We start from the raw sequence: 12,350 nt of genomic DNA on the forward strand, positions 1-12,350 counted from the left end.
TTCCAAAGCTGTCTGTTTGTGCTAATAACTGTGTACTAAAGTACATTCTGTTTACATATCACAATTAGACATGATGTTACTGTACAGTATGTTCTCTTTTCAGAATAAAAGACTCCTGGACTAGCTTATATGGCACAAAGCTCTTATGGCCCCACACAGTAACTTCTCTTACGACTCGCCGTGCCATCCACGGCACGGAAGTCAAAATGACCACTAGGGGATGAGCCAGAAACAAGCTTCATTGCAGCACTGAAGCATTAAATTCTCTAAAAATACGAAAAAACTTAGTTTTCTAGTAAAGCTTATACTCTCAAGATGTTCTTAAGCCCACACACAAAGCACAATATGATTCATAGCCGTCATACTATTTGAAAACGATTTTGGAGTAAACTGACCTAGGTGGAGCTAGACCCGTTTTTCCTTTACATTTAGACGCTTCCCTTTCTTCCCTGGGGTAATATTTTCCAAAACAAATATTTCACAAAAATCCCCAAAGGTCCAAGGAACTGGAATCTGTAAGCCTTTAAGCCAAAACGCTTTGGTCGCCTCACAAATATTCTGTTTGTGTTCCGAAAACAGTTTCGCCACCATCTTGTTTTTCGGCTCTAACTTCTCATTGGGGGTTTCAAAAATTACACTGATGCAATTTATATTTTATAGCCCAGGGCCTAACGAATCAAACAAGCCCTCACTTGAGCCAATCGGCGCTTGTATTGCAGAGATAGACGGCTGAGAAGCCAATGATGTCATGACATCATTTTTTGGGAACCCTTGGTTGACTGACAATTGCTCCTTCCAATAGCAATGAAATGGTCCGGGACCTCTACATCTCTTTAGCCAATAAGGAGACGATTCCAACGGTATGCAACATGCAACGTCTCCGAAGCCTCAGGCTGCACAAAAAAATTGCGCAAAGGATTTATTGCGCAATCCTCGACTTTTTCACACTCTCACAGCTCAGGGTGTCAGGTTACAGGCCTTTTTTCACAGCAGACTTGTAGACAGAGAGGCTCTGTTTGTTTTAGGCCTTTTAAACTGAGCATGCAGTCTTTTAATTCAAAGTTATCCAGTAAACAAGTACACAAGTCAAAGTATGTGGGAGCTGTACCACTTTTTGTTGGGTAGGTCATGTAGGCGAAAAACCTGCAATAAGGGGCGAGATCCTTAAGAGGTTCTAATAGTGAGAAAAATAATCTACTTTTATACTATGAAAAGTAACAGTATTTGGGTTTGGATTGATAAAAAGGTTAGGAATCGATAGATTTTCTTTTAATGTTTAAAAAAAGGAAACTAGATTTTCAAAAATTTTATTTTCAGAAAAATATTTTTCAGTCAAATCCACATATTACCATGTTCTAGCTTAAGTCTGAGGATGATAACTCTCTGAGTTTTAAGAATTGCTTTCTTAAACAGGTGATTTTACTGAAACTCTACCGGGAAAGCAGTGTCATGTGGAGAAGACAGACGCAGTTTACAATATTTATAAAACCTAGCAAACAGATCCATAATGTGAAATCAGAAATACATTTTAAAATACAAAATCCAGAAAGCAAAAGCTAGATCAAAAATCAGGATAATAAACACATAAACAAAACCTTGGTAAGTCAGTTAATGAACACTCCGCAGTGGTAGGAATTTTAGGTAGTATTTTTGGAACCTAATATCTGAAACCAGGATTGTCACTCCTACTGTCACAGATGCTGGATAAAAGGGACCAAAACGCAGGATGTCAAAAATAACAGGGTTTAATAATGAAAAACATGAAACATAACACAGACTAGACCGGACAAAGACAACAGTTGATTCCGTGCTGCACTAGGCAACGCAGCACAGTTAAATACAAAAGACAATGAGACACGATTAGGAACAGGTGTGGAGACAGGGAGGGGCCGACGAAGGCGGGGCAGACATGTGACTAGGCCAAAAGTCCGGGCTGTCCACAGCTGAGCAGGGAGAGAGTCATTCTACGAAACGGGTGCCGCAATTGTCCACATTTTCTTTAAGAACAAACTTTTTTTTTACTTACAACTTTAAATAATATGCTATTCCTCCAAAAAAAACATATTTTCCCACAAAATCCTTAATAATATTATCAATTTTATTCTGGCAAGGGAGTCTATTTTTTACCACCCCGTCACGGACAATATGTATGCCATAAGATTAGTAAAACAAGAAATATATTTTTAAAATCTAATGTTTCCCTAATAGAAAAATGTCCCTTTTTTGGAAGCCATCAATAGAAAGTCTGTAATTTAATTTAAATAATTATTCTTAGTTTTTTAATCTTGAAATATGAATTTGACATTTCAATGGCCTCATTGTTTGTAATTAAAAAATGAATACACTTAAAAAATACAAATAAAGTTACATTTATTTGATTAGTCCACACAACAAGAATATCATTCAACATTAATTTATGTAAAATTTATTTTCTTTTACATACATTTTTAACAAAATGACCCCGTGACGGGGTGGTAACTGATGTCACGGAGTGGTTCACTGTGAGAGGGTGGTATGGACAAAGTGTGAATCTCTATGGTATGCTTATTGTAAACTATATAAAACTGGGGAGGGGAAACATTAACACTGGAAATTTAATGGAAAGCTTTGGTCATTCTCTGAAAAACTAAAAAAAGGAGCATCATTACAGTGACTGGGAGAGTCGCATCCTTACATCCTTTTGGATTTCCATGTGTCGGGATGTCACAGGCCGTGGTGCTTGAATGATTTCGAGCACATCATCGAAGAGATACCACAGCAAATCATCTTTTGGAGGCCAGAAGAACCTGTTGACACCTACACGGTGCATACACTTTACCAGGGCATGCGTTTCATCTGTCTCCATGATGATACCAGGATAAAGGTCATTGTCATATTTAAGCATGCACCACTTCCCAATGAGATCTCCACTTTCCCAAGCAATTGCTTCTGTTGGCACCTTTTGGGCTGTCATGTTAAAAGTAAAATGATTTGTTGTGAAGCATTGACATCTCAGCTGCTTTTGCGTGGAGCACATGCAACTTATTTCCCGGTAAAGGATTTCTCCTGGAGTGGATGTGACCACTTGGTAGGTTTTCATTGTGGATGGCACTGGTGGAATCTTGCCTTTCATCTTTTCCATTGCCTGCTCAACAGCTTCAGATGACACATAAAACAACTTAACAGTTGTAGATGTTTCAGTTAGGGCCTTATATAGCACATGGGCATCGGGTATGTCACGGCCGTTGGTCACCAGCTTGTCCGCTGTTCTTTTCAAGGTTCCCCCAACACCGTCAGGGGCCCCCTTGCCATGGATTGCCTCAAAAAAGTTCCACGTTCCACGTTTTAGACCTCGTCTTGCTTTCTTTTTTCTCTTCTTGTTCTGCTTCTTCCACTTTTTACGCAGCTGATGCTTGCCTCTCTCACTTAGATCACTAATCTTCTTCTTTTTTCCTTGCTCTACATCCCGTCTCCATCTCTGACGCTCACTCTCTAGATATTTTTGTTTCCTCTCAGGATCAGCATCCCAACGTGCACGGCATCTATCTGCAAATGTTATCAAATGTAACATTCTTCATTAAACACAGATAGTGAGTGGGTGAGTGGGTGGGTGGGTGGGTGAGTGAGTGAGTGAGTGAGTGAGTGAGTGAGTGAGTGAGTGAGTGAGTGAGTGAGTGAGTGGGTGAGTGAGTGAGTGAGTGGGTGAGTGAGTGAGTGAGTGAGTGAGTGAGTGAGTGAGTGAGTGAGTGGGTGAGTGAGTGAGTGGGTGGGTGGGTGAATGAGTGAGTGAGTGAGTGAGTGAGTGACATAATGATTGAGTGAGTGAGTGAGTGAGTGAGTGAGTGAGTGAGTGAGTGAGTGACATAATGATTGAGTGAGTGAGTGAGTGAGTGAGTGAGTGAGTGAGTGAGTGAGTGAGTGAGTGAGTGAGTGAGTGACATAATGATTGAGTGAGTGAGTGAGTGAGTGAGTGAGTGACATAATGAGTGAGTGAGTGAGTGAGTGACATAATGATTGAGTGAGTGAGTGACATAATGATTGAGTGAATGAGTGAGTGAGTGAGTGACATAATGATTGAGTGAGTGAGTGAGTGAGTGAGTGAGTGAGTGAGTGAGTGACATAATGATTGAGTGAGTGAGTGAGTGAGTGAGTGAGTGAGTGAGTGAGTGGGTGAGTGAGTGGGTGGGTGGGTGAGTGAGTGAGTGAGTGAGTGAGTGAGTGAGTGAGTGAGTGAGTGACATAATGAGTGAGTGAGTGGGTGAGTGAGTGATTGAGTGAGTGAGTGAGTGAGTGACAATGATTGAGTGAGTGAGTGAGTGAGTGAGTGACAATGATTGAGTGAGTGAGTGAGTGAGTGAGTGAGTGAGTGAGTGAGATAATGATTGAGTGAGTGAGTGAGTGAGTGAGTGAGTGAGTGAGTGACATAATGATTGAGTGAGTGAGTGAGTGAGTGAGTGAGTGAGTGACATAATGATTGAGTGACATAGTGAGTGAGTGTCACTTCCGCTTTGTGATGTCATTTAATGTAACAGAACATTATTTATTTATAAAACAAGTTTGTGTGACGGGGTGGTAAATCAAATTGAAGGACGCACACAAATCATAAAATATTTACAAAAAAATAAGGTTTATTTTGAATAAAATATATCTTATGTGAAAAGGGACACAAATATAATTCTGAAAATAATATCTTTTTTAAAAATACATCACTTATTTGGTGATATTTTAGATGCAAATGTCATGTTGATCAACATGGACATGTGAAAATGACTTTGTACTAATGCAAAATTATTAAAAATAGTATGTTATTCTTTAAGAATAGTGTTTTTATTATATATCATGTTAACAAGAACATTTCAATAAATAACTTTAAGCTTTGTCAGCACATTTCAGAATCAGAATCAGCTTTATTGCCAGGCATGTTTACACATGCGAGGAATTTGTTTTAGTGACATAATCTCCACAGTGTAACAGGATGTCATATGCAGTATAGAAGAGATTGTATGTACACATTTACAGGTGTGAAATGTGCAGTTTAAATAAACATATGAAATATACATATGTACAGAGTGCAAGTATGAAATGTGCAATTGAGGTATACATAGTGCAAATATTGGGAGTTGTGTGTTCCATGGTGTTAATTGTTCATCAGGTGGATTGCTTGAGGGAAGAAACTGTTCCTATGTCTGGTCGTTCTGGAGCTCAGGGCTCTGTAGCGCCGACCAGATGGTAACAGTTCAAAGAGGGAGTGTGCTGGATGTGAGGGGTCCAGAGTGATTTTCTTTGCTCTTTTGCTCACTCTGGAGGAGTACAGGTCTTGGAGAGTGGGGAGAGTTGTGCCAAAGATTCGCTCAGCAGTCTGGACTACCCTCTGTAGTCTTCTGAGATCGAATTTGGTGGCTGAGTTGAACCAAACAGTTACTGAGGTAGCAGAGGATGGATTCGATCATGGCAGTGTAAAACTGTTTCAGCAAATCCTGTGGCAGGTTGAACTTCTTCAGCTGACGAAGAAAGTACAACTTCTGCTGAGCCTTTTTCACAATGGAGTCAATGTGAATGTCCCACTTCAGGTCCTGGGAGATTGTGGTTCCCAGGAATCTGAATGACTGCACTGCTGTGACAATGCTGTCCATGATGGTTAGTGGGGGAAGAGCAGGGGGGGTTTCTCCTGAAGTCCACTATCAACTCCACTGTCTTGAGCGTGTTCAGCTCCAGGTTGTTAAGGCTGCCCCAGACAGCCAGCCGCTCAACCTCCAGTCTGTAAGCAGACTCGTCACCGTCCCGGATGAGGCCGATCAGTGTGGTGTCGTCTGCAAACTTCAGGAGCTTGACAGATGGGTCATTAGAGGTGCAGACATTCGTGTACAGGGAGAAGAGTAGTGGGGAGAGAACACAGCCCTGGGGGGCGCCAGTGCTTACGATGCGGGTGCTAGATTTGAGTTTACCCAGTCGCAATAGCTGCTGCCTGTCTATCAGAAAGCTGGTGATCCACTGACAGAGACTGGCACGGAGAGCTGGGTTAATTTGGGCTGTAGGAGTGATGGGATGATGGTGTTAAAGGCAGAGCTGAAGTCCACAAACAGGATCCTCACATAAGTCCCTGGTCTGTCTAGATGCTGCAGAACATAGTGCAGTCCCATACTGACTGCATCATTCAGAGACCTGTTTGCTCTGTAGGCAAACTGCAGGGGGTCCAGTAAGGGTCCCGTGATGTCCTTCAGATAGGCCAGAACCAGTCTTTCAAATGATTTCATGACCACAGATGTTAGAGCCACAGGTCTGTAGTCATTAAGTCCAGTGATTTTGGGTTTCTTTGGGACGGGGATCATGGTGGAGCTTTTGAAGCATGAGGGTACTTCACACAGCTCCAGTGACGTGTTGAATATCCGCGTGAAGATGGGGGCCAGCTGATCAGCACAGGCTTTCAGACAGGCTGGTGAAACACTGTCTGGGCCTGGGGCCTTTCTTCTCTTGGTCTTCCTGAAGACCTGACACACATCATCTTCACTGAACTGGATTGAAGGTGTGACTGATTCGGGGGTTACGGAAGGTGAGAATTGGGCTTTTTCAAACCTACAGTAGAACTCATTCAGGTCGTCTGCCAGTTGTTGATTCACCACAGTGCTGAGGGATGGTGTCATGTAGTTGGTGATGGCTTTCAGACCTTTCCACACTGAAGCTGAGTCATTGGAGGAAAATTGAATCCGTAATTTTTCAGAATAATTCCTCTTTGCCACTCTGATCTCCTTTTCCAGTGTGTATTTGGCCTGTTTTTCAAGACTCTATCCCCAGTTCTGTGAACATCCACTTTGGCCTGACGGAGCTGGCCGAGTTTCGCAGTGAACCATGGCTTGTTATTGTTGTAGGTTAAGTGAGTTCTGGTAGGAATACACAAATCCTCACAAAAACTGATGTTACTACAGTCTCTGTGAGCTCGTACAGGTCAGAGGCAGCAGCTTCAAAAACAGTCTAATCCGTGAGAGCGAAACAGGCTTGTAGATCCTGCTCTGCTTCCTTAGTCCATCTTCTTACAGTCCTTAATACAGGTTTAGCTGTTTTTAGCTTCTGCCTGTAGGTCGGTGTAATGTGTCTGTCTGTGTTTTCCCCTTGTTTCTGTCTGCCGTCTCTCCCTGATGTTTATTGTTTTGCTCCGCCCACTCATTGCTCACCATGGACACTAATCACATTCCATCTCTTCCCCAGGTGTCTTGTCTTTGTCTCTAATCGTCTCTGCTTTGTTATTGGCTCCTGTCCACTATATTTACTCTGTCTGTTCACTTCCCTGTTGTTGGTTGTTGTTTGTGTTTGTGTTTGTGTTTGTGCTTGTATTTGGTCTGTGTCGTTCTCTGTTCCTGTTCAGTGTCCCGATCTGTTTTGCCTGCCTACTGTTTGTTTGTGTTTTGTTTATTAAAACCTTAAACTGCAGTTGGATCCTCACTCGCCTTTGTCTCACCGTGTCACACCGTGACAGAACGACCAACCACATGGATCCAGCAGAAATCCTGTTTTGTCTACGTCAGGAGGACGCCCCAGTTGAGGAATACACGGAGGTGTTCTTGGACCTGTGCAACGAGGTCAACTTTGGGGAGAAGGCTCTCAAGGACATTTTTAAGTACGGACTAAAGGACATCCTGCGGTATCTGATGCCGTCTACTCGAGAGATAAAAACATTCTCAGAGTTCGTCAACTTGGCGTTGCTCCTGGACGGGTCCACGCTGAGCGTGAGCAGTGTAGAGACGGAAGCCGGCCGTAAGTATTTTTGGGGGGGGGCAGCAAGCATCGGGGTCCGTGGGCCACAGAGTGGAATCAGCCACGGACGCCCGAATGCTCCGCAGTGCCTCCGCCCAGACCAGTCCCGTGCACACCCGTGATTGAGCCAGTTCCCATGGCTACCGTACCGGCGAGCTCGGCTGAGGTCCGTGCTAACCGGCTGGTCTCCAAACTGGCGGATACCCCGATGAGGTCGGCTCGGGCGGCCGGCATCCCTGAGCTGCCAGCTGGACCAGCCGGGTCACCAGAACCAGCCGGGTCACCGGAACCGACCGGGTCGATGGAACCTGCCGAACCGACCGGGTCGACCGAACCGACCGGGTCGACCGAACCTGCCGAACCGACCGGGTCGATGTAACCGACCGGGTCGATGGAACCTGCCGAACCGACCGGGTCGACGGAACCTGCCGAACCGACCGGGTCGACGGAACCTGCCGAACCGACCGGGTCGACGGAACCGACCGGGTCGATGGAACCTACGGAACCGACCGGGTCGACGGAACCTGCCGAACCGACCAGGTCGACGGAACCGACCGGGTCGACGGAACCGACGGGGCCGACGGAACTAGCCGAATCGGCCGGGTCGACCGAAATGACTGAGTCAGAGAACGCGGTCGACATCATGACACCAAAACTACCTGAACTCTCTGCCTGGCCTGAACCTATGCATGTTTCTGTTTTCCTGTGTTTTGCTTCGCTGGACTTGCCAGCCCTTCTACCTCCTGTCCCTGTTCACAGGCCCAGAGCACCACCCTGGCTGCCAACTCCGTTCTGGTCTCTGGCTCCGCCTCCAGCACCACCCTGGTCTCCGGTCCTGCTCTGGTCTCTGGCTCCGCCTCCAGCACCACCCTGGTCTCCGGTCCTGCTCTGGTCTCTGGCTCCGCCTCCAGCACCACCCTGGTCTCCGGTCCTGCTCTGGTCTCTGGCTCCGCCTCCGGCACCACCCTGGTCTCCGGTAGTGCTCTGGTCTCTGGCTCCTCCTCCGGCACCGCCCTGGTCTCCGGTCCTGCTCTGGTCTCTGGCTCTGCCTCCGGCACCACCCTGGCCTCCTGTTCTACCGGCTCCGCCCTGGCCTCCTGCTTTGTCGGCTCCGCCCTGGCCTCCTGTTCTCCCGGCGCCGCCCTGGCCTCCTGTTCTCCCGGCGCCGCCCTGGCCTCCTGTTCACCCGGCGCTGCCCTGGCCTCCTGCTCTGCCGGCTCCGCCCTGGCCTCCTGCTCTGCCGGCGCCACCCTGGCCTCCTGCTCTGCCAGCGCCGCCCTGGCCTTCTGCTCTGCCAGCGCCGCCCTGGCCTCCTGCTCTGCCAGCCGCCCTGGCTTCCTGCTCTGCCGGCGCCGCCCTGGCCTCCGGCTCAGCTGGCGCCACCCCGGCCTCCTGCTCAGCGGGCGCCACCACTACACGAACCCGACCCGCCCTCCCACCCTGGTTGCGCCTTCGCTCCACCTGCCTGAACTGGGTTTTGTGGACTTGGGAGCGTCTGGAAGGCGCTCGTGGGGGGGGGGGGGCTCTGTAATGTGTCTGTCTGTGTTTTCCCCTTGTTTCTGTCTGCCGTCTCTCCCTGATGTTTATTGTTTTGCTCCGCCCACTCATTGCTCACCATGGACACTAATCACATTCCATCTCTTCCCCAGGTGTCTTGTCTTTGTCTCTAATCGTCTCTGCTTTGTTATTGGCTCCTGTCCACTATATTTACTCTGTCTGTTCACTTCTCTGTTGTTGGTCGTTGTTTGTGTTTGTGTTTGTGTTTGTGCTTGTATTTGGTCTGTGTCGTTCTCTGTTCCTGTTCAGTGTCCCGATCTGTTTTGCCTGCCTACTGTTTGTTTGTGTTTTGTTTATTAAAACCTTAAACTGCAGTTGGATCCTCACTCGCCTTTGTCTCACCGTGTCACACCGTGACAGTCGGTATCAGATGAACTAAGCAGTGATCAGAGAGTCCGAGAGCTGCCCGTGGGACAGAGTGATATGCATCCTTTATTACAGTGTAACAGTGATCCAGTGTGTTACTGTCTCTGGTGGGACATGTAACATGCTGTCTGTATTTAGGCAATTCACATGAGAGAATCGCTTTATTGAAGTCCCCAAGTATTATTCCTACAGAGTCCGGGTGTTGTTGCTCACTCTCTGTGATCAGATCAGCGAGTGTCTGTAAGGCCGAGCTGATGTGCGCTTGCGGCATTTTGGGACATTTTTGTGCCTTATGCATCTCATCAAATGTTGCGGACCCAAATGGCACCCGTTTCGTAGAATGACTCGGGAACGAGCGACGTCCACGGCCGAGCAGGGGGAATGAGCGATGTCCACAGCCGCACAGGGAGAGCCAAACCCAGCCCCTGATACACCACGGCCAGACCCACCTCTCAGAAACCAGGAACAGGGAGGGAGGGAGGGAGGGCGGGGTGGAAAAAAAAAACCTCCACAGAACAGAAAATCCACAAGGCAAAACATGGGCCTGCAACACCCCCCACGGACAGGAAGTTGGGCGACGTCCTCCACGGAAACCAAATGTGAAGCGACACCCCCCACGGGACAAATGCGGGGCAGTGTCACAGGACACCGAGAAAACAAAACAAAACTTGGGCTGGCGACATGGCCCGCAACCCGGAAGTGAGACGGTGCCCCCCGCAGAGAAACCGGATGCGGAGCGGCGTCCCACACCGAAAAAATGCGGACCGATGTCACCAAACCCGCTAAAAAAAAAAAAAATGCTCCCACGATAAGCCGGTCCGAGTTACAGCCATCCTGCTTGGTCTTGGTGCGGTGGAATCATCTGTCACGGACGCTGGATAAAAGGACCCAAACGCAGGATGGCAAAAATAACAGGGTTTACAGTTTTTTTGGATTGCATACACACTAAAATTAAAAGTAGTACACTATTAGCAAAACCTTACACTCAAGAGGCAAAACATAAGCCCATATTAAGCACATTGTCAACCTCACACTTGTTGCAAAATTCTACTCACAGTGATTTGCAAAACACTAAACACACTTAACATACATTACACACAAAAATCTATCATGCAATACCAAAGCACTGACTGTCAAATTACTTGTTTGCTTAATTGTAGACACACCAATCAGGTGTATATTCACTATAATATATGCTTACCTTCTGCTCTATGTTTATGTTCTGTAAAGCTGCTTTGAGACAATTTCTATTGTAAAAAAGCGCTATACAATTAAACTTGAATTGAATTGAACTTGAATTGAATATAAAAGCAGGTGAGTTCATAGGTCTTCAAGCACAATGTAAAGAGTCAGAGAAAGAGTAATACGAGGAGGAGAACAAGCAGAACGAGAAGGAGGAGGAGGAAGGCGAGGAAGAGGAATCAACAGAGGAGGAATCAACAGAGGAAGAGGAAGAGATGGAGGCCATGCTGGAGGTAGAGGTAGAGGTAGAGCAAGAGGAAGACAAGAAGGTGCTCAAAGAGGACCGAATCTGACAAATGAGATCCGCGCAACACTTATTGACCACGTTGTCAACCACGGCCTGACGCTGAGGGAGGCTGGACTGCGAGTACAGCCAAATCTAAGCCGATACACAGTGGCAAGTGTGATAACATTTCGACTGGAAAATAGGTACAGTGTATTGTAAAAATATCATCATATCAACATCATATCTACACTGAACTACACAATTTTGCATGACATTGTTCCTCAGAGAGTTTTACGAATGAATGGAGAGGAGATCCAGCATGAGTTCATATACGTAGATGAGGCTGAGTTCAACCTGATGAGAACACGAAGGAGGAGAAGAAACATCATTGGCCTCAGGGCTATAGTCAATGTCCCAGGGCAACGTGGGGTAATATACTATAACACTCTGTGCAGCCATTACACAGGATTCGTCATTCACAACGTTTCTTTCCAAGGTGTCTTGCTAATAACAACATTGCCTGCGATGTTGATGAAATTCTCTGGCCAGATCCAGCTAGGCGAAGAGACAATGTCTAGTTTTTTTTGGTATTTTTTACAGTAAACTTACAGTACATGTGAACATTTTGGGCGTGTTGACAAATAAATGAGTTTCTTCAGTCCGCAACATTGGTCTTGTGTAGTGTTTGGTGAATTTACATTATATTTGTACTTTATTGATGGTAGCCTACTCTAATCATAGGGAAGTAGAAGTGCTAAATGTGTTTTAGGTTTATCACAGTGTAACTCGTGCAAACAGAGTATAGTAATGTGAAACGTGTGTGTTTCATATGGTAACAAAGTGTGGTTTTAAACAGAAGTGTATAGTTTTTACAAGAGTGTTTAATTATGCAAGGGATCTGTAGTGTTTTGTGTGTTTCTAATTGTGTGTGTGGTTGTGCTAATTGTGTGTAGTGTTTTGAAAACACGGGCCCTGTTTTGAAAATCGTGCTTAAGCAATCCAAAAAAACTGTAATAACGAAAAACATGAAACATAACACAGACTAGACCAGACAAAGACAGCAGTTGATTCCGCGCTGCACTAGGCAACGCAGCACAGTTAAATACAAAAGACAATGAGACACGATTATGACCAGGTGTGGAGACAGGCAGGGGCAGACAAAGGCGGGGCAGGCACATGACGAGGAACGTAAACAAAGGCACATGGCCAAAAGTCCGGGCTGAGTCCTGAC

The sequence above is a fragment of the Tachysurus fulvidraco genome, chromosome 23 (genome assembly GCF_022655615.1).
Source record: "Tachysurus fulvidraco isolate hzauxx_2018 chromosome 23, HZAU_PFXX_2.0, whole genome shotgun sequence".
Taxonomy (NCBI): Eukaryota; Metazoa; Chordata; class Actinopteri; order Siluriformes; family Bagridae; genus Tachysurus; species Tachysurus fulvidraco.